The sequence below is a fragment of the Jaculus jaculus genome, chromosome 4, assembly GCF_020740685.1.
Source record: "Jaculus jaculus isolate mJacJac1 chromosome 4, mJacJac1.mat.Y.cur, whole genome shotgun sequence".
Lineage (NCBI taxonomy): Eukaryota > Metazoa > Chordata > Mammalia > Rodentia > Dipodidae > Jaculus > Jaculus jaculus.
Genome location: NC_059105.1, coordinates 8,369,108 through 8,393,733, shown reverse-complemented (window position 1 = coordinate 8,393,733; position 24,626 = coordinate 8,369,108). Strand labels below are relative to the sequence as shown.

The 24,626-nt window shown below is 41.9% G+C and overlaps 1 long non-coding RNA gene across 1 annotated transcript in view; it reads left to right on the top strand.

Moving 5' to 3' along the window:
• LOC123460296 overlaps nucleotides 1–24,153 on the top strand; it is a 41,359-nt gene extending 17,206 nt beyond the window's left edge. Inside the window, exons 2-3 of the long non-coding RNA XR_006636878.1 lie at nucleotides 9,293–9,430; nucleotides 23,780–24,153. This is a non-coding gene — a long non-coding RNA (uncharacterized LOC123460296). The remainder of the gene's footprint in view (nucleotides 1–9,292; nucleotides 9,431–23,779) is intronic.
• Nucleotides 24,154–24,626: the final 473 nt, after the last annotated feature.

The following is a 24,626-nucleotide window of genomic DNA, read 5'->3' as shown; positions in this document are numbered from 1 at the left end:
GAGAAGGCTGAGTGCCCAGCAGCACAGTCCAAAAGAAATAAGATGCCAGCCACCTATGTAATTTAAAGGTTTTCTATAAGCCAAGTTAAAAATGAAAAGAGACGGACAAAATCAATTTTAATACACTATCTTATGTACCTCAATTTAGTCATAGTTTTTCCGTTGCAATATGTAATTGACATAAAAATTAACAATGAGCTATTTGCATTCTCATATTGATGCTAAGTCCTCGAAGTCAGGGCTGCCTTTTATACTGTGGACTTCCTCAGTGCACAGGACCGGGTTGAATAGAAGACGCCTGTTCTCTCAGGGACCACTTTCCTGACGGCCTTGTATCTTGCTCAGCCAGATGTATTAGACTTTCATCACAAGGAGAAATACAGGAGAAAACCTAAAAGGAAGAGACGTTCATTTCGGCTTATCGTTTCAATCCATGGTTGGTGCTTGAGTCCGGAGGCAAGGCAGAGGGATGGTGGCAGGAAGTGACATGGCGGAGTAGAGCAGCTCACTTCCTGTCATCTGGCAGAGAAAGGGACAGAGAAGGTCTCAGGGCACAGTATGCCTGCAGGGACACGCCCCTGCTAAATTACTCCCGCCAGCCTCACCTGGAAAGTCTCCTGACTTCTCCATGGTGCCAGCAAATTATGAATCCACCAGTGTGTGAATCCAGTGATTAGCTCAGAGTCCTCATGATTCTGTCACTCTGTGATGACTGTGAACATCAGCCTTTGGGGACACTTCACATCCAGATCCTAGCGCCACATGGCTAGTTATTCATAAAGACTTGGAAGTCGAAGCTGTAGATGTTACTTTCAAAATAAGATGATTAAGAAATGGTCTGGCTTCTTTATTCTGCTGACCCTTCTACCAGCATGGTAGAAAGGACAGGCCAGTCTTCAAGGCTGTGAATTACAGAGGGGAAGGAGCATGTGTTCTGAGTCACCACTTCAAGGGTAGTCCACTATTCATTTTGAAAGTTAAGCAAGAAATAAGCCTCTTGTTCTACCCTATCCAGTATACTTATAGACTTATAAACAAAAAACCTTGTGGGCTGGATGTTTTGGTCCCCAGCTGAAAACACTTGGGGAGGTGGAGCCTTGCTGGAGCAGGTGTGTTGTTAGGGGCCTGTTTGGGGTGTTATAACCAGCTTCCCCTTGCTAGAGTTTGGCTCACTCTCTTGCTGCTGTTTTCTACCCACTGTGGCAGAGATGATGCCCAGCCTCTGCTCATGTCATGCTTCCACCTGCCACCATAAAACTTGCTCCTAAAACTGTAACAAAACAAAAATTTCCTCCAATCAGAGGCTTTTGGTTGGGGGTGGGGGCTTTGTCCCAGGAATGAGATGGTGATTACATCAAAACATTATGGCAGTTTTTTGTTTTTTTTTTTTGGATTTCACTTTTTTATTTTTTTAATTTTTTTATTTAAATTTTTATTAATATTTTCCATGATTATAAAATATATCCCATGGTAATTCCCTCCCTCCCCACCCCCACACTTTCCCGTTTGAAATTCCATTCTCAATCATATTACCTCCCCATTACAATCATTGTAATTACATATATACAATATCAACCTATTAAGTATCCTCCTCCCTTCCTTTCTCCACCCTTTATGTCTCCTTTTCAACTTACTGGCCTCTGCTACTAAGTATTTTCATTCTCACACAGAAGCCCAGTCATCTGTAGCTAGGATCCCCATATGAGGGAGAACATGTGGCGCTTGGCTTTCTGGGCCTGGGTTACCTGACTTAGTATAATACTTTCCAGGTCCATCCATTTTTCTGCAAATTTCATAACTTCATTTTTCTTTACCGCTGAGTAGAACTCCATTGTATAAATGTACCACATCTTCATTATCCACTCATCTGTTGAGGGACATCTAGGCTGGTTCCATTTCCCAGCTATTATAAATTGAGCAGCAATAAACATGGTTGAGCATGTACTTCTAAGGAAATGAGATGAGTCCTTTGGATATATGCCTAGGAGTGCTATAGCTGGGTCATATGGTAGATCAATCTCTAGCTGCTTTAGGAACCTCCACACTGTTTTCCACAATGGCTGGACCAGATTGCATTCCCACCAGCAGTGCAGAAGGGTTCCTCTTTTTCCACATCCCCGCCAACATTTATGATCATTTGTTTTCATGATGGTGGCCAATCTGACAGGAGTGAGATGGAATCTCAATGTAGTTTTAATCTGCATTTCCCTGATGACTAGTGACGTAGAACATTTTTTTAGGTGCTTATATGCCATTCGTATTTCTTCCTTTGAGAACTCTCTATTTAGCTCCTTAGCCCATTTTTTGATTGGCCTGTTTGATTCCTTATTAGTTAACTTTTTGAGTTCTTTGTATATCCTAGATATTAATCCTCTATCAGATATATAGCTGGCGAAGATTTTTTCCCATTCTGTAGGTTGCCTCTTTGCTTTTTTCACTGTGTCCTTTGCGGTGCAAAATCTTTGTAATTTCATTAGGTCCCAGTGGTTAATCTGTGGTTTTATTGCCTGAGCAATTGGGGTTGTATTCAGAAAGTCTTTGCCAAGACCAATATGTTGAAGGGTTTCCCCTACTTTTTCCTCTAGCAGTTTCAAAGCTTCCGGTCTGATGTTAAGGTCTTTAATCCATTTGGACTTAATTCTTGTGCATGGCGAGAGAGAAGAATCTATTTTCATCCTTCTGCAGATATTTATCCAGTTTTCAAAACACCATTTGCTGAAGAGGCTGTCTCTTCTCCAATGAGTATTTTTGGCATTTTTATCGAATATCAGGTGGCTATAGCTACTTGGGCTTACATCTGGGTCCTCTATTCTGTTCCACTGATCTACATGTCTGTTTTTGTGCCAGTACCATGCTGTTTTTGTTACTATGGCTCTGTAGTATAGGTTAAAATCAGGTATGGTGATACCACCAGCCTCTTTTTTGTTGCTCAGTATTATTTTAGATATTCGAGGTTTTTTATGATTCCAAATGAATTTTTGGATTGTTTTTTCTATTTCCATGAAGAAAGCCTTTGGAATTTTGATAGGGATTGCATTAAATGTGTAGATTGCTTTAGGTAAGATTGCCATTTTCACGATATTGATTCTTCCAAGCCAGGAACAAGGGATGTTTCTCCACTTTCTAGTGTCTTCTGCAATTTCTCGCTTGAGTGTCTTAAAGTTCTCATTGTATAGATTCTTTACTTCCTTAGTTAGGTTTATTCCAAGGTATTTTATTTTTTTTGATGCAATTGTGAATGGGAGTGATTCTCTGATTTCATCCTCTGTGTGTTTGTTGTTAGCATATACGAAGGCTACTGATTTCTGTGTATTTATTTTGTATCCTGCTACATTGCTGTAGGTTTTGATCAGCTCTAACAGCTTGCTAGTAGAGTCTTTAGGGTCCTTTATGTATAGAATCATGTCATCTGCAAATAATGATAACTTGATTTCTTCCTTTCCAATTTGTATCCCTTTTATGTGTGTCTCTTGCCTTATTGCTATGGCTAAGACTTCCAAAACTATATTAAATAGAAGTGGAGACAGTGGACACCCTTGTCTTGTTCCTGATTTTAGTGGAAAAGCTTCCAGTTTTTCCCCATTTAGTAATATGTTGGCTGTAGGCTTGTCATAAATAGCCTTTATTATATTGAGATATGTTCCTTCTATTCCCAGTCTCTGTAGGACTTTTATCATGAAGGGATGTTGGATTTTGTCAAATGCTTTCTCTGCATCTAATGAGATGATCATGTGATTTTTGTCCTTCAACCCATTTATGTAATGTATTACATTTATAGATTTGCGTATGTTGAACCATCCCTGCATCTCTGGGATAAAGCCTACTTGGTCAGGGTGAATGATCTTTTTGATATACTCTTGTATTCTGTTTGCCAATATTTTGTTGAGAATTTTTGCATCTATGTTCATGAGGGAGATTGGTCTGTAATTTTCTTTTTTTGTTCTATCTTTGCCTGGTTTTGGTATCAGGGTGATGCTGGCCTCATAGAAGGAGTTTGGTAGGATTCCTTCTTTTTCTATTTCCTGGAAAAGCTTAAGAAGCAATGGTGTTAGCTCTTCCTTAAAAGTCTGGTAAAATTCAGCAGTGAATCCATCCGGGCCTGGGCTTTTTTTAGTTGGGAGATTATTGATAACTGCTTGGATCTCCATGTTTGTTATAGGTCTATTTAAGTGATTAATCTCATTTTGATTTAATTTAGGTAGGTCATATAGATCAAGGAAATCATCCATTTCTTTCAGATTTTCATACTTTGTGGAGTATATGCTTTTATAGTATGTCCCTATAATTTTTTGAATTTCTCTGGAATCTGTTGTGATGTTACCTTGTTCATCTCTGATTTTATTAATTTGTGTCTCTTCTCTCTTTCTTTTGGTCAGATTTGCTAAGGGTTTATCAATCTTGTTTATCCTTTCAAAGAACCAACTCTTTGTTTCATTAATTCTTTGGATTGTTCTTTTTGTTTCTATTTCATTAATTTCTGCCCTAATCTTTATTATTTCTTCCCGTCTACTACTTTTTGGTTTGCCTTGTTCTTCTTTTTCCAAGGCTTTAAGGCGAAGCATTATGTCGTTTACTTGCGACCTTTCTAATTTCTTAATATAGGCACTTAAGGCTATAAATTTACCTCTTAGAACTGCCTTCATTGTGTCCCAGAGATTTTGGTATGTTGTGTTCTCATTATCATTTGACTCTATAAATTTTTTGATTTCCTTTTTGATTTCTTCATTGACCCACTCATCATTTAGTAGTGTATTGTTTAGTTTCCATGATTTTGTGTATGCTCTATAGCCTTTCTTGCTACTGATTTGTAGTTTAATTCCATTGTGGTCAGATAGAATGCAAGGAATTATTTCAATTTTCCTGAATTTGTTAAGATTTGCTTTGTGTCCTAATATATGGTCTATTTTAGAGAATGTTCCATGTGCTGCTGAAAAGAATGTATATTCTGCAGCCTTTGGATGAAATGTCCTGTATATATCTGTTAGGTCCATTCCTTCTATGACCTCATTTAGTCCAGATGCCTCTCTGTTTATTCTTTCCCTGGATGACCTGTCAATTGATGAGAGTGGGGTGTTAAAGTCACCCACCACCACCGTGTTTGGTGTTATCTGTGACCTTAGTTCTAATAGTGTTTGTTTGACGAATTTGGGAGCCCCCATGTTAGGTGCATATATGTTTAGGATTGTAATGTCCTCCTGTTGTAGTGTGCCCTTAATCAATATAAAGTGACCTTCCTTATCTTTTTTGACTAACTTCGGACTAAAGTCCACCCTGTCTGATATTAGGATAGCAACCCCTGCTTGTTTTCTAGGCCCATTTGCTTGAAACACCGTCTTCCAACCTTTCACCCTAAGATAATGTCTATCCTTTGTAGAAAGGTGAGTTTCTTGGAGACAACAAATTGTAGGATCCTGCTTTTTAACCCAGTCTGCAAATCTATGTCTTTTCGTTGGGGCATTGAGACCGTTGATATTAAGAGATATTATTGAAAGGTGTGTATTTATGTTTGCCATTTGTGTGTGTGTGTGTGTGTTACTTGTTCTACCTGTGCTCTCTTCTGTTAACTGGTATTTGAGTATGGCTGGTTTTTTCTAGGTTCCTTATATGTGTGCTTTTCCTTTTGTTCACCCTGGAGGATTCTATCAAGTATTTTCTGTAGAGCTGGTTTTGTCTTCAGATATTCCTTTAACCTGCTTTTGTCATGGAATGTCTTTATTTCTCCATCTATTTGGATGGATAACTTTGCAGGATAAAGTAACCTTGGTTGACAGTTGTTATCTTTCAGAACTTGGAATATATCACTCCAGGCCCTTCTGGCTTTAAAAGTTTGTGTTGAATAATCTGCTGTAATCCTGATGGGCTTGCTTTTGTAGGTAACTTGATTTTTCTCTCTAACTGCTTTCAATATTTTTTCTTTGGTTTGTGTGTTTGGAAGTTTGAGTATAATGTGGCGAGGAGAGTTTCTTTCTGGGTTTTGTCTGGCTGGGGTTCTAAAGGCTTCCTGTATCTGTATTGGCACCTCTTTCCCAATTTGGGGAAAATTTTCCTCTATGATTTTGTTGAAGATGCCTACTATGCCTCTGGAGTGGAGTTCTTCTCCTTCTACTATGCCCTGAATTCTTATATTGGATCTTTTCATAGTGTCCCGAATATCTTGAAATTCCCACTCATACTTTTCTATAAGTTTGTCTTTCTCTTTGTTGGACTGCATTAGGTCTGCCACCTGATCTTCTAGCTTAGATATTCTGTCCTCTCCCTCATCCATCCTACTGGTGAGATTTTCTACAGAGTTTTTTATTTCATTAACTGTGTTCTTCATTGCTAGTAATTCTGACTGGTTTTTCTTTATTATTTCTATTTCTCTATTTATGTCTTGTATTGCCTTCTTTATTTCATTAAATTGGTGTCCTGCCTCTTCTTTGATTCCTTTGATTTCCTCTTTGATTTCCTCTTTGATTTCTTCTTTGATTGTTTTCATGTGTTCTTTGACCTCTTTGAACATATTTATAATTATTCTTTTGAACTCTTTCTCAGGCATTTCCTCTAACTCTTTCTCACTGGAGGACATTTCTGATGCATTAATACTTTTAGGTGGATTTATATCGTCTTGCTTTTTAGTGTTTCTTGTGTTATAATGTATATATTTTTGCATCTTGGATTAAGTTAATGCTTGGATTTTCTAGCTAGCTGTGTATTCTTAGCTGTATCAATTGATTTGATATAATATATTTTCAGGGTAGGACCTTAAGGTATTAGGAGTGGCTCTTAAGACTCTCAGAGTATCTACAAAGATGTTCTTAGGGGTTAAGTTTCCCTGCTATAGGAGTATTCAAGCAGGCTGAGTGGAATAATATACTGGTAGATTCTAAAATTTAACTAAACACTGTACCCATTCCATCAAAAACAGCCCCGAGTATGTATGCAAGAGTAGTTATTATAATGACCAGATCCTCTATCAACAAAGAGGTTTAGATTTCTGGTCTGTTGAGGTATCCAAGTCAGCTTGTGACCAAGTGAGTCCCTTCCCTGGTGCAATCCCAGTTACCTTGGGTGATTGTGGTCTCAGTCAAGTTGCTGCCTGGGTCGTCGGGCTGCTGTTCTGATTTCTGGAGCTGGGCACTTGCTTTTCCTACGGGGCAAACTGAGTCGCTGCTGCCGCCTCTGCAGCTGTTGTAGCTGCCACCCCCGGAGCCCCCACCGCTGCTGAAGCTGCCGTTGCCGTGTCCACCGCTGCTGCTCACCCCGAAGCCGCTGCTGCGGGATCCGCCGCCGCTGCCGCTCCTGGGTCCGCTGCTGCTGGGGCCACTGGTACCGGTGCTGGAGCCGCTGAAGTTGCTGCCGAATTCTGCTCCTGCTTGGGTCCCGCCGTCAGCCCAAGTTGGCGTGGCCGGGTCCCGGGCCGCTGCTGTGTTCGCTGGAGCTGGGTTCAGGCGGCGGCGGGGGAGGGGAGGGAGCCGCGGCTGCTCTGGTTGTATCGCTGTTCCACGTGTGCTTTTACCTCGCGGTCTGCTCCTCCCTCCGTTGCTCGCTGCCGCTCTCCCCTCACGTTTCCCGAGTTGCGGAGAGTGCAGTGTGAGGGGAAAATCCCGCACCTGGCTTGTCCTGCGGCTCGAGCCGAGAGTCCGGCGGTTTTCTGCCGCTCCGCGGTTGCGGCGGGTAGCCGAGCCGCCCTGGATCCGCTGTTCCCGCCTGTGCAGGCTCTGGATGCTCTATAACTCTTCCACTTCTCCGCTGCCGCCTCAACTTCCTATACACCTCACTTTTTAGTAAAAGTGTGTATTTTGCTGAGTTTTTTTTGGTCTTTCCCCCCCCAGGCTGCTTTGGCGTGGTACCTACGCCGCCATCTTAACCGGAAGTCTATGGCAGTTTTTTAAAATTACAAATAGATTTATCATGTGATCCATCAATTTCAGTTTATTTTTGTTTTTGTTTATTTACTGGAGAGGGAAAGAGAGAGAATAGGCACGCCAGGGCCTCCAACTGCTGCAAATGAACTCCAGATGCATGCGCCACCTTATGCATCTGGCTTACATGGGTACTGGGGAATCGAACCTGGGTTCTTAGGCTTTGCAGGCAAGTGCCTTAACTGCTGAGCCATCTCTTTAGCCCAAAGCCACCTCTCCACCTTCAGCAATTTCATTAGTAGAGATATATCTTCCAGAATTGAAAGCAGAAGATAGATGGTTCAGCTATTAAAGGTGCTTACTTGAAAAACCTGACAGCCTTGGTTTGATTTCCCAGTACCCACATCACAAAGTGGCACATTTGCAGTGTCAGGAGGTCCTGACATGCCCATACTCCCCCCTCTCATAAATAAATAAATAATTTTTTTTTTTTTTTAAAGATGAAAGATCTGAGCCTGGCATGGTAGCATACACCTTTAATCCCAGCACTTGCTATGCAGAGGTAGGAGGATTGCTGTGAGTTCAAGGTCATCCTGAGACTACATAGTGAATTCCTGGTCAGTCTTGAATTCCCAGTGATCCTTCTACCTCTACTTCCTGCGTGCTAGGATTGAAGACATGAACCACCACACTTGGCTAATGAGGTGTTTACTAGGGGCCAACACTGTTTCAAGCATGTGTGAGAGTGGTGTAGGATTAGGCAAACATGTTTTATGTTCACTATCCATTAAACATATTGCCTTTTTGTCCAGGAGCCATAATCACTAAACTCTAGAGTTACAAATGCCTTTGACCTCCATGCTTGGGGCACTGCCCCCCAAACTTACCTATGAGACTCCTTTAACAGTCTGGACCCCAGCAGGTTCTAGACCCTCCTGTTGTCAGGCCTGAGGACTGGCTCTGTTGAACCAGCCACAGAGCCTGGATACTATATTTGCAGTCTTTGAGCTCACCTTAGAATATCAAAGTGTTTTGTAAATGCCACATCTCTGGAAAATAACAATATGCCCTAGGATTTTGTAAGCCTGTTTCTTGCTTCAAATTTAATGCTAATGGTAAGCTGAAAAAGATTCCAAGTGACAGATAATTAGTGATAATGGTGATTACTGGTCTTTATGCAGTCTTTCACCCAAACAGATGGCAGAGAGCTTAAAAAAATGAATGTTTTAAGGCATAATTTCTCCTTCTAAAATACAAGTTCCTCTAAGGTCAGCAATAGTTTGTATTTAACACACTGCATTATGTTACATGTAACTAAATAACAATTTTTCGGTAATTCAGTGAGCTTGTTAATTTGCTAAGCAATTAGCATTGAATGGATTTTTTTCTGATTACATCATAAGTGTTTGAATGTATGCCTTGTTTATTTTCCTTATTTCCTTACTTAGGGTTTATAAGTAAGTGCTACATGGAAGACCTTCAAAGCACAAGAGGCTGGCACACTGCTAGCTAAGACGTAGCACGTCTCTGCTTGGTGGTCGGCCATGCCCTCTACCCAGCTCTGTTACCTGCCTCTTGAAAGACATGTGAGTATTGCCAGGTTTGTTTGAGATATCCAGGTAGTTGTAGAATTCTAGCACTTTATACCAGGATGTATTTTCTGGAGTTCTTTTATGTAGTTATAAATGCATTAAAAAGGCATCAAGGTTTAATTAAAATTGATCATCCATTTAGCTTATGAAAGGGAAAGCCTTCCTTTCCTTGTTGAGGTTCATGAAGGCCCTTGTATAATGGAAGACTTCATAATGTGGTCTGGGGAAATGTCAGGGTAGCGTTGTCAATAATAAAAATAAGATATTAACCGTAAGAAATGAAGTTTTGTTAGTGGGAGAAATATGAATGTCTATGATGGACTGGAGGTGAAGTTTCAAAGGAAGTGGATCTTGTGTTCTTAGATGGGCTTGGTTTGCAGAGGAGATGAGGTGGCAGGTGGCGGGGTACATGATAGGTGGGTGGTAGCCTGGAAGGGAGGCTCTCATGTCCCCTCTCCTCTGTCTGTCCTCCTCCCTAATTCTTTCCTCCCCAGGACAGATTTTCGTCCTCTTCATCATAGTAGACAGTCATGGCCAGGGTAGGAAGCAAAAGAGGGGACGCTGTGGCCCAAGGACAAGGGAATCCATGACCCTTGGCACCAGGTGGGCCATTCTGTACCGGAAACTTTAGCTGCTTCTTACAGAAAATTGGGAGGACAAATCCACTGAAGTGCGGAGGCACCCCACGGGCAGTGTCTGACAAAACCCCATTCGTGCAGCTGTGGTGATTGTCATTGGCTCTCACAGCGCCTGTAGCTGTGGGGTTTACTTGTCTATTCCATGTACAGAGAAAATGCTAGGGAATACGGTATTGGAGGGAAAGGGATGACATGGGATGAAAGAGAAGATGGTGAATAAGAGAGGCTTCGGCAGGCCCACATCCCATGACGGCTCAGGAATTCTTCTGGAGGCAAACCTTCCTTACAGGAGAGAGAGGCAGAAGTGGCCGCGTTGAGGCGAATGAGAACCGGCCCCAGGTGAGAGGCGCAGTGTGTTTCCATCCCATCTCCTGGATCTCCTACTCAGCATGAGGCTGGTAGCAGAAAATCGGTTCCAGAGCTTCAAGTTCAAATGCTCGTGTGTGGCCGCAAAATACCTCAGACATCCAAGGAAGCCAAGAGTGTGAACTGAAAAACCTTCTGATTCAACTTTCTTCCTTTTGGTTATTTGAGGTAGGGTCTCACTCTAGCCCAGGCTGACCTGGAATTCACTATGGAGTCTCAGGCTGGGCTCGAACTCATGGCAATCCTCCTACCTCTGCCTCCCGAGTGCTGGCATTAAAGTCATGTATCACCACACCTGGCTCAATTTTCTATTTATTTATTTATTTTATGAGAGGGAGAAAGAGAATTGGTGTGTAGGGCATTCAGCCACTGCAATTGAACTCCATACACATGTGCCATCTTGTATGAACGTGCAACCTTGCTCACTTGTGTCACCTTGTGCGTCTGGCTTACATGGGATCTGGAGAGTCAACCATGGGTCCTTAGGCTTCACAGACAAGTACCCTAAGTGATAAGCATCTCTCCAGCCCAAATTTCTGTTTTTATTATTATTATTTTTATTAGTTTTCTATTCTGCAAGTACAGGCAGTTTGGTACCATTATTAGGCTCATCCATGATCTACCCCCTCCCCATTGGCCCCTCCTTGTTGAGGTGTATGTGTCGTGCATTGTGGAGTTAGCCCATAGTTATGGGTAAGATAAATGTCTCTGCATATCATGACCCAACATGTGTCTCTGACATTCTTTTTGCCCCCTCTTCCGCAAAGTTTCCCTGAGCCATGTTGGGTTCATTTTTGGTCTGCTTCAGTGATGAGGTGTTGGGGGCCTCTGAGGCTCTGGCTCTCTGATTTGGTAGGAATTGATTTTTCTCTGTGTTGGTCTCCTTCCCCCTTGTGCTGATATCTGGTTCATCAGGAAAACAGCACCCTTGCTTGTTTTGCCAATTTTCCTTAGTTTCAGCCGGAGCCCTTTTGAGGTATGATGGGGCAGCTCTCTCCTTAGGATCTGCATCTATCTGAAAAAGAGAAGCAGATTATCCAACGGAGAGTAAGTTAGCACCAGGACAAATGAGATAGCCCTTACTTTTTTTTATAAAGAGTTTAATAGGTGTAGGTCCTCTTGTAGCCCATGATTGATGGTAGCTTGATATTGGAGAATGGGCTTATGTTTGGATATGATTCTGACTTGTTTCCCAGCTCCAGCTATGGGTCTCGTACCACTGAGGGGATCAGTTAGCGAAATCAAGAGCAGTTGGTTCCCCACCATGGCTGTGTGCCACTATTGCACTTGTGTGGGCATCACACCAGGTTATTTGCTGCTAAGTAGGTTAGACCATGAGTTGCTTGGCCAGATATTGGTCGTTTCCTCCAGTCGCCCATGTAGCACCTTCTGGCACTAGACACGCTGACTGTCTGGGGACTGGCTCTCTCCTGGCTTCCAGCCATGCCATTCCATTTTACGTGTCAACTGCATATGGTGTCTTCAGCAGTAGGGTCTTACCACTAACCTTTGGTGGGTCATCAAGTACTCTGATAGAAATCTGTCATTCTTTTAGAAAACCTTGTGGGTTTCTCTAATCAAAAGCTCATTGTGTGTGATAGCCTCATGCTGGTACTGGGAGTTACAGTTCAGTGTCCCCCTAAGAAAATGAGGAAAAAAGGTAACTAATATATAGGAGTTGGAGAGGAAAGAGAGGGAGATAGAGAGGGAAGGAGGTAAGATGTAGAAGGTTTAGGTTAGACTTCATCCTACCCTCTCCAGTGTCTTGTGGTTCAGGTGTTTCCTGTAAGGGCCTGATGAAGGTTCAGCCATTTGGTCTGCCTTTTAGGAAGTAGAATTTTTTGGTACCATTGCCATTTGGGTCTAGATTAGTGTTTCCCACCCTTTCAAATCCCTCCCCTTCCTCCCCATCCTCCTAGTGTCTAGTCCATGAGATGCTTGCTGGGTGTGTAAGGTATCTTGGGTAGATTCAGGTTATGTGCTGTAGATGAGTGAGACTGTGTGGTGATTTTTTTTCTGTGATTGGGTAAGTACACTGAGAATGATCTGTTCCAGGTTCACCCATTTTTCCTCAAATTTCTTTGTGTTATTTTTTCTTACTGCTGTATAGAATTCCACTGTGTAGATATACCACATCTTACTTATCCATTCTTTTAGTGATGGACATCTGGGTTGATTCCAGCTCTTAGCTATTACAAATTGATCTGCTACAAACATGGTTGAAGTTACCTTACATATCATTAATTTTACTGGCCTTTAGGTTTATTTGTAAGCTTTATCTATTTATTGAAAAAAAGTTCTTTATTTGTTTGTTTTTCGAGGTAGGGTCTCACTCTAGTCCAGATTGACCTGGAATTCACTATGTAGTCTCAGGGTGGCCTTGAGCTCACAGTGATCCTCTGACCTCTGTGTCCTGAGTGCTGGGATTAAAGAAATGTGCCACTATGCCTGGCTTATTGAAATTTTTATTGACAGCTGCCATACATAGGCATCTTAATCATAACCCCTCCCACTACCCTCTTTGTCTCACTTCCCACGTCCCCTCTCCTCTGAACCCCTTGCTCGTTCCAACTTGTCCCTTTCACACTTTGCTGTCCTCTTTTTTTCCCTCCTAGTACATGGGTGGCATGTAGGTTACGTCAGCCGCTGCGAGGTCCTGGGTGCGAGGGACACTGCGTATCTAGGAGACAGCATCGCAAAGCACTCCTCCCCACCCTTCGGCTCTTACATTCGTTCTGTCACCGCCTCCACCACGGTCCCTGAACCTTGGAGAGTGTGATGGAGACAGTTTGCTCATTTCTTTTCAGTGCTGAGCACTCAACTGTCACTTCTCAACACTGATGACATTTGTAATCTTTGACTTAATCTTCCAAGTAGTGTGTATGTGTGTGTGCACATGCACACGTGCACACACACACATGGTGTATGGGTGTGCTTGTGGTGCACGCATTTGTGTGTGTGAAGGTGCAGGTTTCCTGTGCGCACATGTGAGAAGCCTGAAGGAGAATGTCGAGTACCCTCCTCTGCATTTTCCTTGAGGGGGAGTCTCTCACTGAACCTGGCACTGCAGTTTGCAGTCAGACTGGCTAACCAATGACACCCAGTAATTCCCTGGTTTTTGTTCCCCACAAGACTGGGATTACAGGTGTGTATGGCCCTACCCAGCATTTTAAACTCATTTTTATTTTATTTTATTTATTTGACAGAGAGAGAGAGAGAGAGAGAGAGAGAGAGAGAGAGAGAGAGAGAGAAAGAGAGAATTGGCACACCAGCACCTCCAGCTACTGTAAACAAGCTCCAGACACATGCACTATCTGTGCATCTGGCTTGCGCGGGTCCTGGGGAATTGAACCTGGGTGCTTTGGCTTTGCAGGCAAACACCTTACTGCTAAGCCATCCATACAGCACTATGCTCAGTTTGATTTTTTATTTAACTATGGGTTCTGAGGATTGAACTGAGGTCCTCATGTTTGCAAGCAAGCACTCTACCCACTGAGTAGCTTGCCAGCCCCTCCCCCTCTTGTTATTTGTCTATGCACTCACTCTCTGCATTACTCCTTTTAGAATTTCTCCAAGAGATTGTTCCTCTCTTTTCTGAAAGTTTAACTTAAGCTTTCAGTCTTCTCCTTTAAAAAGTCAGGGCTGGAGAGATGGCTTAGTGGGTTAAGATGCTTGCTACCAAAGCCAAACGACCAAGGTTTGATTCCCCAGTTCCCATGTAAAGCCAGGAACACAAGGTGGCCCCTGTGTCTGGAGTTTGCTTGCAGTGGCTGGAGGCCCTGGCATGCCCATTATTTCCCCTCCCCGCCTCTTTCTTAAATGAATAAATAAAGAAAGAAAATATTAAAAAAAAAACCTCATTTCAGCTGGGCATGGTGCAGAATGCCTGTAACCCACACCCTTACTAGGCTGATGTTGGAGATCAAGGCCAGCCTAGGCTTCATAGTTAGACTTTGTCTCAAAAGCATTTTGCTTATTTCTTAGGCATTTTCTAATATCTTTTGTGTCCTTCATGGATAATAAGATCAGTCCTTTGTGATATTATGTTTATGTTTCCCCACTGCAATGTCAGAAGTTTCTATACATTCTGAGCTTTTATGCGAAAACCTTCTTTTGTCAATTGCAGTTGAATTGAGCAAACACAGCTCTCAAGCTTGATGCAGCTACCCAGTGGCTGGCTGGTTGGTATTTTGGTCTACAATTCATCTGCAGCACGCATTCATCATGGCTGCGGGCACCTGTCACAGCGGGGAGGCCATGCACAGTACGCCAATGTCTTAACATGGTCTAGCAATGCATTTGTTCAAACCTTTGTGTATACAGATACACCAGATGGATGACAGCAAGGAATAGTACTCGCTTTGTATAAGACAATTTGAAGTCTTACTTAAGAATAGGTAAAACAAGGTCTGGAGGGATGGCTTAGCTGTTACGGCACTTACCTGCAAAGCCAAAGAACCCAGGTTCAATTCCCCAGGACCTACTTTAGTCAGATACACAAGGGGACACACATGTCTGGAGTTCATTAATAGTGGCTGGAGGCCCTGGCATGCCCATTCTGTCTCTCCCTCTTTCTCTGTCAAATTAATAAATAAAAATAAAATATTTTAAAAAAGAATATGTAAGACAAATAAGAAAAGAGAAGTTATCAGAGTTTAATTAATCTATTTATTTAGTAATGCTGATGTGTTAGAGTACATGTCGTTTTTGGTGTGTGTGTGTTGGGCACATATATGTGCATACTCATATACCTGGTGCCCACACTTGCAGAGGCCAGAGGAGGACACTGGCTGTCCTATTCTATTACTTCCTTTCCTTATTTCCTTGAGATTGTGTCTCTCACTGAGCCGGGAGCTCAAAATGCTTTTGACTAGACTGTCTGACCAGCTAGCCTCACTCTGGGGTTACAGTCATATGTGACCATACCCACCTTCTCGCGTGGAGATCAGAGTCAAGTCTTCATGCTTGTGTAGCAAGCACTTTTCCCACCAAGAAATTTCCCATCCTTGGAGTACATGTCCTCGCCAATTTCTCCTGATACACACTTGTCAGGAGAAGCTATTTCTAACAGTTAGATAATAGCAGGTCTTGAGGTTGCCAAGTCCTCTGGGATTCTGTTTTCTTGAACCCAGTAAATGTTGGGGTTCTCCAGAGGAATAGAAACAATAGGACACAGACACACACACACACACACACACACACACACACACACACACACACCCCTCTAAAGAGATGTATCATAAGGAATGCTCTCCTGGTTATGGAGGCTGACAAGTCCTAAAATCCACAGGGTACATTGGCATTTGCTGGAGAGAGACCAATGAGAGTCTATGTTGCATCTTCCGTCTACAGGTGAAGAGACTGGAAACGCAAGGCTAGTGGATGTTTGGATTTAAATCCCAGGGTAGGAAAAATCTGATGCTCTAGTTCAAAGACAGGCAGAAAGAATTCTCTCACTCCAGGGAGAGTCAGTCTTTTTGTGGGGAAGAATCAAATGCAATTACAATATTTGTACATATGACAGAGTGAACTTTACTTTTGTGCTTTCTGTGGAAATATATTTTACTAATATAAGTAACTGTGTACTATAAAATATTCTACCTTCCTAAGAAAAAAACTCAGTCAGCTGTTGTTTGCATGCAATGTCCTAATTACAAATTATTTTTAAAATCTCATTATAAAATAAAAAAAGAGCATTTCTCCAAAAGCATTCTGCAATTTAGGCTGAGTCCCTTATGAACACCAAAAAGCTGAAAAAGGAAAAATCTAGTCAAACTGTATAAATGACTTAATACAGTCCTAGGCTGGAAAGGACTTGCTTTCAACTATCCTGATTTTATTCTGTTTATCAATCTTTCTAAAGTCCCTGGGAAGTAGCCTTATTTAGGAGATGTCCTTTTGTAAAAGATAATTAGAACACTGACAGATTTTATTTGTATCAACGTATTTTGTTGTTAGATGATTCCATCTTTTTTATTTTACATCTAACTGCCCCCACTCAGCCTTTTCTTTTTCATGTTTCTACACACACACACACACACACACACACACACACACACACACAGAGGGAGAGAGAGAGAGAGAAAGAGAGAGACAGAGACAGAGAGAGATAGAGAGAGACAGAGAGGGAGGGAGATCAATGGAAAGCGTGATAGTATATACTGCAATTATTTTTAACTTTTACAGCATTCAGTATCCATTTGTTATTCCATGCTAGTGGTAAGGTATAAGCAAATCTGTGACTTTTACCAAATACCTTTTTTTTATTGTTCGTTTTCTGAGGTAGGGTCTCACTCTAGTTTAGGCTGACCTGGAATTTACTATGTAGTCTCAGGTAGGCCTCAAACTCACAGCAATCCTCCTACCTCAGCCTCCTGAGTGCTGGGATTAAAGGTGTGCACCACCATGCCCAACTTAATGAATGTAATGAATGTTTTCATTTGATCTTTAGTTCTTATTTGTTCATAACAAGAGCTCAAACTAAACAAATTTTTATCTCCTTTTGTTTGAAAATACTTTGTTGATAAAAACTCATGTGTCACATTTGACCTGCTGTAGTCCGAGAGCACATTTAATATAATTTTAATTATCTGCTATTGCTTAACTTTTCAACTGTGTTAGTTGGAATTTAGAGAAGTTAAGAAAAACTTAAAACATGGAATAGTCCAAACCTGATAATCTTTAGTCATAGAGAAGCAAAAGCCCTGGTCAAATTGTATCTGTTTCCACTTTTCTTCCCTCACATGCAAACACACACACACACACACACAGAGAGAGAGAGAGAGAGAGAGAGAGAGAGAGAGAGAGAGAGAGAGAGAGAGAGAGAGAGAGAGAGAGAGAGAAAGAGAAGAGAGGAGAGAAGAGAGAAGAGAGAAGAGAAGAGAAGAGAGGAGAGAGAAAGGCATACATTTTGCCCAGGTGAAATTGGATCAAAATAAGCAGGAGGTGCCCGTCAGAGTGACAAGGGCTACTGCAGCATGTGTAACACCTGAGCAAACTGCAGTACCAGAGATCAGCCTTCTTCAAAATGTGTGGATTACAAATGAAGCAGCATTCTCGGATGTGGCCATGTTTATGAATTCCAGTTGAGTTCCACTTGTTTCCATGGCTATTCCTCAGAGCCGTTAGGGCAGCTCTAGGTATTTAGGAAAAAGCCTTCTTTCTCTTTGAAAAAACAAAACAAAACAAAACTAACTATATCATATTCTCAAGGAAAGATCTCTAATCTGGAAATCAGAGACTATTAGATAATGCAAATCGTTAAATATTTTTATATCTATACTACATAACTTAAAATCAGCCATTTGTATATTTAGATCACATAATTAAAAAGTTGAGTATCCATTTCATATATTTTGCATGCATTCTTTTTGCTTGGTGTGTGTGTGTGTGTGTGTGTGTGTGTGTGTGTGTGTGTGTGTAAGTTCATCTGTGTGAGCGTAGACATGTCCAGGCCTCGTTCTAGATTCTCCTGTCTCTGTTTCCCATTTTGCCCTGGGCACACTGGGATTACAGACGCTGGCACTGCAGTCAGCCTTTGACTGGGCTCTGGGATTTGAATGCAGCCACTCACACTTGCCATGCAGTCTTCCCACCTGCACTTAGTTTTCAAGACGTCTAGCTCAGTGGTGTGTAGTACAGGCATAGCTTGGTGCGACCACCATTGCTATCTCCCTGCCTCCTCTCTGTACTTATCCTTCCCGGCTCTGAACCCGCTGCCCCACTTTCTGTGTGCATTAGCCCACTCTAGACAGCTCACGGAAGGAAAGCCATAGGAACATGGTTTGGGCGCTCTGGATTCTTTTAATTGGTATGATATTTTCAAGTTTCACCCTTGTAGTAAAATGCATTAGTACTTCATCCTTTATTTTTGTTTTGGTTGGATAGTATTCCATTGTGTGGAAGTACCACATTTTGCTGATGTATTCTTCAGGCGATGGACACTGAGTGGTCCCTACTTTCTGGCTGTCAGAAGCAATGTAGCCTAAAACATTGCTATACAAGGTTTTGGTTTGCATATGATGATTCAGTATTTGTGATGTACTTTCAGATCCCTCATCTCATACTTCATGAGATAAGACAAGTCTCACTGTTTTCTAGGAAGGGAAACAGGATTTTAGAAAGAGCTGCCTAGTTAGCGTGAGAATCAGCAACTCAACCCAGTTGGGTTTTTGAAAATAACTTATTTATTATTATTTATTTATGAGAGAGGCAGATAGAGAGTGCAGGCACACCGTGGCCTGCTGCCACTGCAAATGAACTTCAGACACACCTGCAATGCTGTGCATCTGGCTTTACGTGAGCATCAGGGAATTGAACCCAGGTCGTCAGGCTGTGCAAGCAAGTACTTTTATCTGCTGAGCCATCTTTCCAGGTCCCAGTTCTACTTTTTTCTTTTTGGTTTTTCAAGGTAGAGTCTGTAGACCCAGTTGACCTGGAAGTCACTTTGTAGTCTCACAGTGAACTCAAAGTGATCCTTCTACCTCTGCCTCCTGAGTGCTGGAATTAAAGAGATGCACCACCATGCCTGGCTTCGCCAGTTCTAGTTTTTTAAAGACTGGTTTAAAGAATGTCAATAGGGCTCAGTGCAGTGGCCCATGCCTTTAATCCTAGCATTCAGGAGGCAAGACAGGATCACTGTGAGTTTGAGGCCAGCCTGGGACTAGAGAGTGATTTCCAGAAGAAAACGTTGCCATAACAAGTGGTTGAAACTTCCTCAAGCAGACTTGAGATAGGTAGGGTTCTGCTGGCCTGTGGCACAGAGCAGTGGCTTTGCTCTTTGCTCTTCGGTGTTCACTTTCAAGGAACACGAAGGACAGAGTGTAGCTGTTCAAGAGCCCCAAGCTCACAGGGAGCACATCTACATTCTTTTTCTCTTAATTCACATGCACATTGGAGGCATGTTTATGACTAGATCTAAATCTTAGCATAGTCTATTAATATTTCAGCTTTGGCATCAGACACGAGACAACAGTCATACAAACCTTGCCAGAAGCATTCTGAGTCAAAACCTGATGAAATGCAGTCCTCCTTTTGATCATTTGAGTCATCATATATCAACACTCAGCAGAGGGTTTTAGAAATGGTTTAATCCAAATCCTTCCACCATGCATGAATCTTGAATCATGGAGTTGGGTGTTCCCTCCTCGCTTGCCCTCTTATGGCCAAAAACAGTGTCATTTTTATAACAAAAAGCAGAACCAAAAAGAACAAAGAAATGCTGTGTTCCACTTTTTCCCTGCTGGGGCCATCTTCCCACATACGGTCCCCGTGGCATGTTCTGACTTTCGGCTTCTCTTCTCTGACGTCCAGAGCTGTCACGCTTACCAGTACCAATGCTTTTGTTCAATGTATCCCACTGGAGCCATATGTCTGCTTTCTTTTCTTTCTTTATTTCTTTATCTTTTTCTCAATTTTTATTAACATTTTCATGATTATAGAAAATATCCCATGGAAATACCCCCCCACACTTTCCCCTTTGAAACTCCAGTCTCCATCATATCCCCTCCCCATCTCAAACAGTCTCTCTTTTATTTTGATGTCATGATCTTTTCCTCATCTTATGATGATCTTGGTAGGTAGTGTCAGGCACTGTGAGGTCATGGATATGCAGGCCACTTTATGTCTAGAGGGAGCACGTTGTAAGGAGTCCTACCCTTCCTTTGGCTCTTACATTCTTTCTGCCACCTCTTCTGCATTAGACTGTGAGCCTTGGAAGGTGTGACTGGGATGTTACTCAGTACTCCAGTCACTTTTTTCCAGCACTATGATACCTTCTGAGTCATCCCAAGGTCACTGCCATCTGAAAAGAGAACATTCTCTACCCAAAGTGAGAGTGGCGTTAATATAAGGGTATAAATATTAAGAGAAGTGCTTACTTATTTGTGAGAGTGAGAGAGAGAGAGAAAGAGAAAGAAACAGTTAGAGAGAAAGAGAATGGGCATGCCAGAGCCTCTAGCCACTGCAAATGAACTCCAGATGCATACGCCACTTTGTGTACATCTGCACTTTCTATCCTATGACTACTATAATTTACATACTCTGTCAATCATTGACATCCAGAATTTCTTGTATAGTTAATTTGGGTTGACTTTTCTGTGTGTGTGTGTGTGTGTGTGTGTGTGTGTGTGTGTGTGTGTGTGTATGCAAGTGCACATGTGTGTGGCATCCAGAAGACAACCTCATGAATGGTTTCTATGTGCTGTTCAGCTCTTCTTGAGACAGGGTGCCTCAATGGCCTGGAGCTTGCCAAGTAGGCTAGACTGGCTAGGTAGTGAGCCTGAGGAATCCACCTGTCTCTGCCTCCCCACTGCTGAGATTAGAAGCTCATGCCACCACACCAAGTTTTTTGTTTTTAACATGGGTTCTGAGAATGAACTCAGGTCCTCATGCTTGCAAAAGGATCGTCTTTAAAAATTTTTTTTATTGTATTTATTTACAAGCAGAGAAAGAGAGGCGGGTGCATGCCAAGGCCTCTTACAACTACAAACGAACTCCAGATGCATGTGCCACTTTGTGCATTTAGCTTTATGTGAGTACTGGGTAATCAAATCCAAGCCATCAGGTCTTGCAAGCAAGTGCCATAACTGCTGAGCCACCTCTCCAGTCCCTAAATAACAATTTTGAAAAGAAACCACTATCACTGTTAAACTCATCATTATCACCATCAGCAAGTAATGAATCATACTGTGAATTTCTATCTAGCTGTTTTCTTATTTTCTCATATTTTTCTAAATATAGATGGTTATAGTGTTATGAATGCCTCATCTTTAAGTAAAATCTGCTTCCTTCTTCAAGATTAATCTTTTTTGCTGGAAACAATTTTTATTTTTTTTTAATCTTTTCACAATTTTTATTAACATTTTCCAAGATTATAAAAAATATCCCATAGTAATACCCTCCCCCCCCCCCGGCACTTTCCCCCTTGAAATTCCATTCTCCATCATATTACCTCCCCATCTCAATCATTGTACTTACATATATATAATACCAACCTATTAAGTACCCTCCTCCCTTCCTTTCTCTTCCCTTTATGTCTCCTTTTTAATTACTGGCCTCTGCTACTAAGTATTTTCCTTCTCATGCAGAAGCCCAATCATCTGTAGCTAGGCTGCATATATGAGGGAGAACATGTGGCACTTGACTTTCTGGGCCTGGGTTACCTCACTTAGTACAATCCTTTCCAGATCCATCCATTTTTCTGCAAAGTTCATAACTTCATTTTTCTTTATTGCTGAGTAGAACTCCATTGTATAAATGTGCCACATCTTCATTATCCACTCATCAATTGAGGGACATCTTGGTGGGTTCCATTTCCCAGCTATTATAAATTGAGCAGCAATAAACATGGTAGAGCACGTACTTCTAAGGAGATGAGATGAGTCCTTTGGATATATGCCTAGGAGTGCTATAGCTGGGTCATATGGTAGATCAATCTTTAGCTGTTTTAGGAACCTCCACACTGATTTCCACAATGGCTGGACCAGATTGCATTCCCACCAGCAGTGTAGAAGGGTTCCTCTTTTTCCACATCCCCACCAACATTTATGATCATTTGTTTTCATGATGGTGGCCAATCTGACAGGAGTGAGATGGAATCTCAATATAGTTTTAATCTGCATTTCCCTGATGAGTAGTGAGGTAGAACATTTTTTTTTTAGATGCTTATATGCCATTCGTATTTCTTCCTTTGAGAATGCTCGATTTAGCTCCGTAGCCCATTTTTGATTGTCTTATTTGATTCCTTATTATTTAACTTCTTGAGTTCTTTGTATATCCTAGATATTAATCCTCTATCAGATATATAACTGGCGAAGATTTTTTTCCACTCTGTAGGTTGCCTCTTTGCTTTTTTCGCAGTGTCCTTTGCGGTGCAAAATCTTTGTAATTTCATTAGGTCCCAGTGATTAATCTGTGGTTTTATTGCCTGAGCAGTTGGGGTTGTATTCAGAAAGTCTTTGCCAAGACCAATATGTTGAAGGATTTCCCCTACTTTTTCCTCTCCCGGTTTCAGAGTTTCAGGTCTGATGTTAAGGTCTTTAATACATTTGGACTTAATTCTTGTGCATGGAGAGAGAGAATAATCTATTTTCATCCTTTTACAGATATATATCCAGTTTTCCCAACACCATTTGATGAAGAGACTGTCTTTTCTCCAATGAGTATTTTTGGCATTTTTATCGAATATCAGGTGGCTATAGCTACCTGGACTTACATTTGGGTCCTCTATTCTGTTCCATTGATCTACATGTCTGTTTTTGTGCCAGTACCACACTGTTTTTGTTACAATGGCTCTGTAGTACAGGTTAAAATCAGGTATGGTGATAGGAATTGACTTTAAAAAAAAATTATTTTTATTTATTTGAGAGGGAGGAAGAGGGAGAGAGAGAGAGAAGAGGGGTGAGAATGGGTGTGTCCGGGCTTCCATCTGCTATAAACAAACTCCAAATGCCACCTTGTGCATCTGGCTTACATGGGTCCTAGGAAGTCAAACTTGGGTCTTTTGGCTTTGCAGGCAAACATCTTAACTGTTAAAGCCATGTCCCCAGCTCAGGATTGACTTTTCAATAGATCTCCAGTAGTCTGAGTTCTAACTGCCAGTTTTGAAATCACCAACTGCAGTTCCGTCAACTAACACATGCTGAGCCCTCATAGCTAGAGGAATTAAACTGGATCTGTGAACTCTCTTGTGCATGGTTCCAGCACTTAGGAAGTTAATACAGTCTATGCAAGGTAGAAGTCAAGCCAGACAAATATAGATTCAGTATTAATACATAGCAAGACTACCAATCCATAGACATGTAATTAATGGGGTGTCAATATTTGGTATAAGAATAAGGGTTAGAGGTAAGGAGATTGGGTCATGCTATTAGCTAACTTTGCAGTCTTTCTTTCAACATAAAATCAATGAGCAATTATTTTGCAGGTGGAGCCAACAGGACTTCCTGATGATAGGATGTAGGTGTGGCAAACAGAGTTAAGGATGTCTCCTGTGTTTTGGGCCATTAGAAGGGTGGAGCGGCCATCAGCTGAGGTGGGGGAATCTGTGGTGAGGCTGGTTTGAGAGAAATGACCATGAGGCAGTCTCTCTACAGAGACAGTTGTAGCACCTTAGTGAACAAAACAAGGGAAGGCCCAAGGGTCTGTCACTGCATTCCTATGGAGCATGAGGATGAGCTACGAACAAGCATGAATGGACGTTAGAAGTCATGAGAGCCAGGAGAAAGCATGAAACAACCCCAGGGACTGGTGTGGAGGTATCTGGAGGAGTGTTTTGTTCAGAGGAAACAGCCCATTTAGGGGCCTCATCTTAACAGATTGTGTCTGCTGGTTCTTGCAGGAGACCTTCGGAGTGCAATGGCTAGAGCAGAGGAGCCAGACGACCTATGAGACAAGATCTGTGGACCAAAAGGCCAGATCACAAAGGACCTGGTTGACCATTGTCAGGCCTTTGGTTTGTCTTGCTTTTGTTTAATTGGGGAATCTTTGGAAGGTTTCCTGCAGAGTGGTGATATCATCTGACTTATGTAATAAAAGTCTTCCTGTGGCTGCCTGGTTGAGGATAGGTGGGGAACGTAGACAAGACTGACAAACAGGGAGACTTTTAAAGATGCCACTATACACATTTATACAATGGAGTTCTACTCAGCGGTAAAGAAAAATGAAGCTATGAAATTTGCGGAAAAATGGATGGAACTGGAAAGGATTATACTAAGTGAGGTAACCCAGGCCCAGAAAGCCAAGCGCCACATGTTCTCCCTCATATGTGGATCCTAGCTACAGATGATTGGGCTTCTGCGTGAGAAGGAAAATACTTAGTAGCAGAGGCCAGTAAGTTAAAAAGGAGACATAAAGGGAAGAGAAAGGAAGGGAGGGGGGTACTTAATAGGTTGTTATTGTATATATGTAAGTACAATGATTGAGATGGGGAGGTAATATGATGGAGAACAGAATTTCAAAGGGGAAAGTGTGGGGGGGGAGGAGGGAATGACCATGGGATTTTTTTTATAATCATGGAAAATGCTAATAAAAATAAAAAAAAAAGACCCAGGATCGATTCCTCAGGACCCACACAAGCCAGATGTACGAGGTGGCACATCATCTGGAATTCACTTATGGAGGCTAGAGGCCCTGAAGCACCCCATTCCCTCTCTCCTCTCCTTTCTTTCTTTTGACAATGTCTCAAA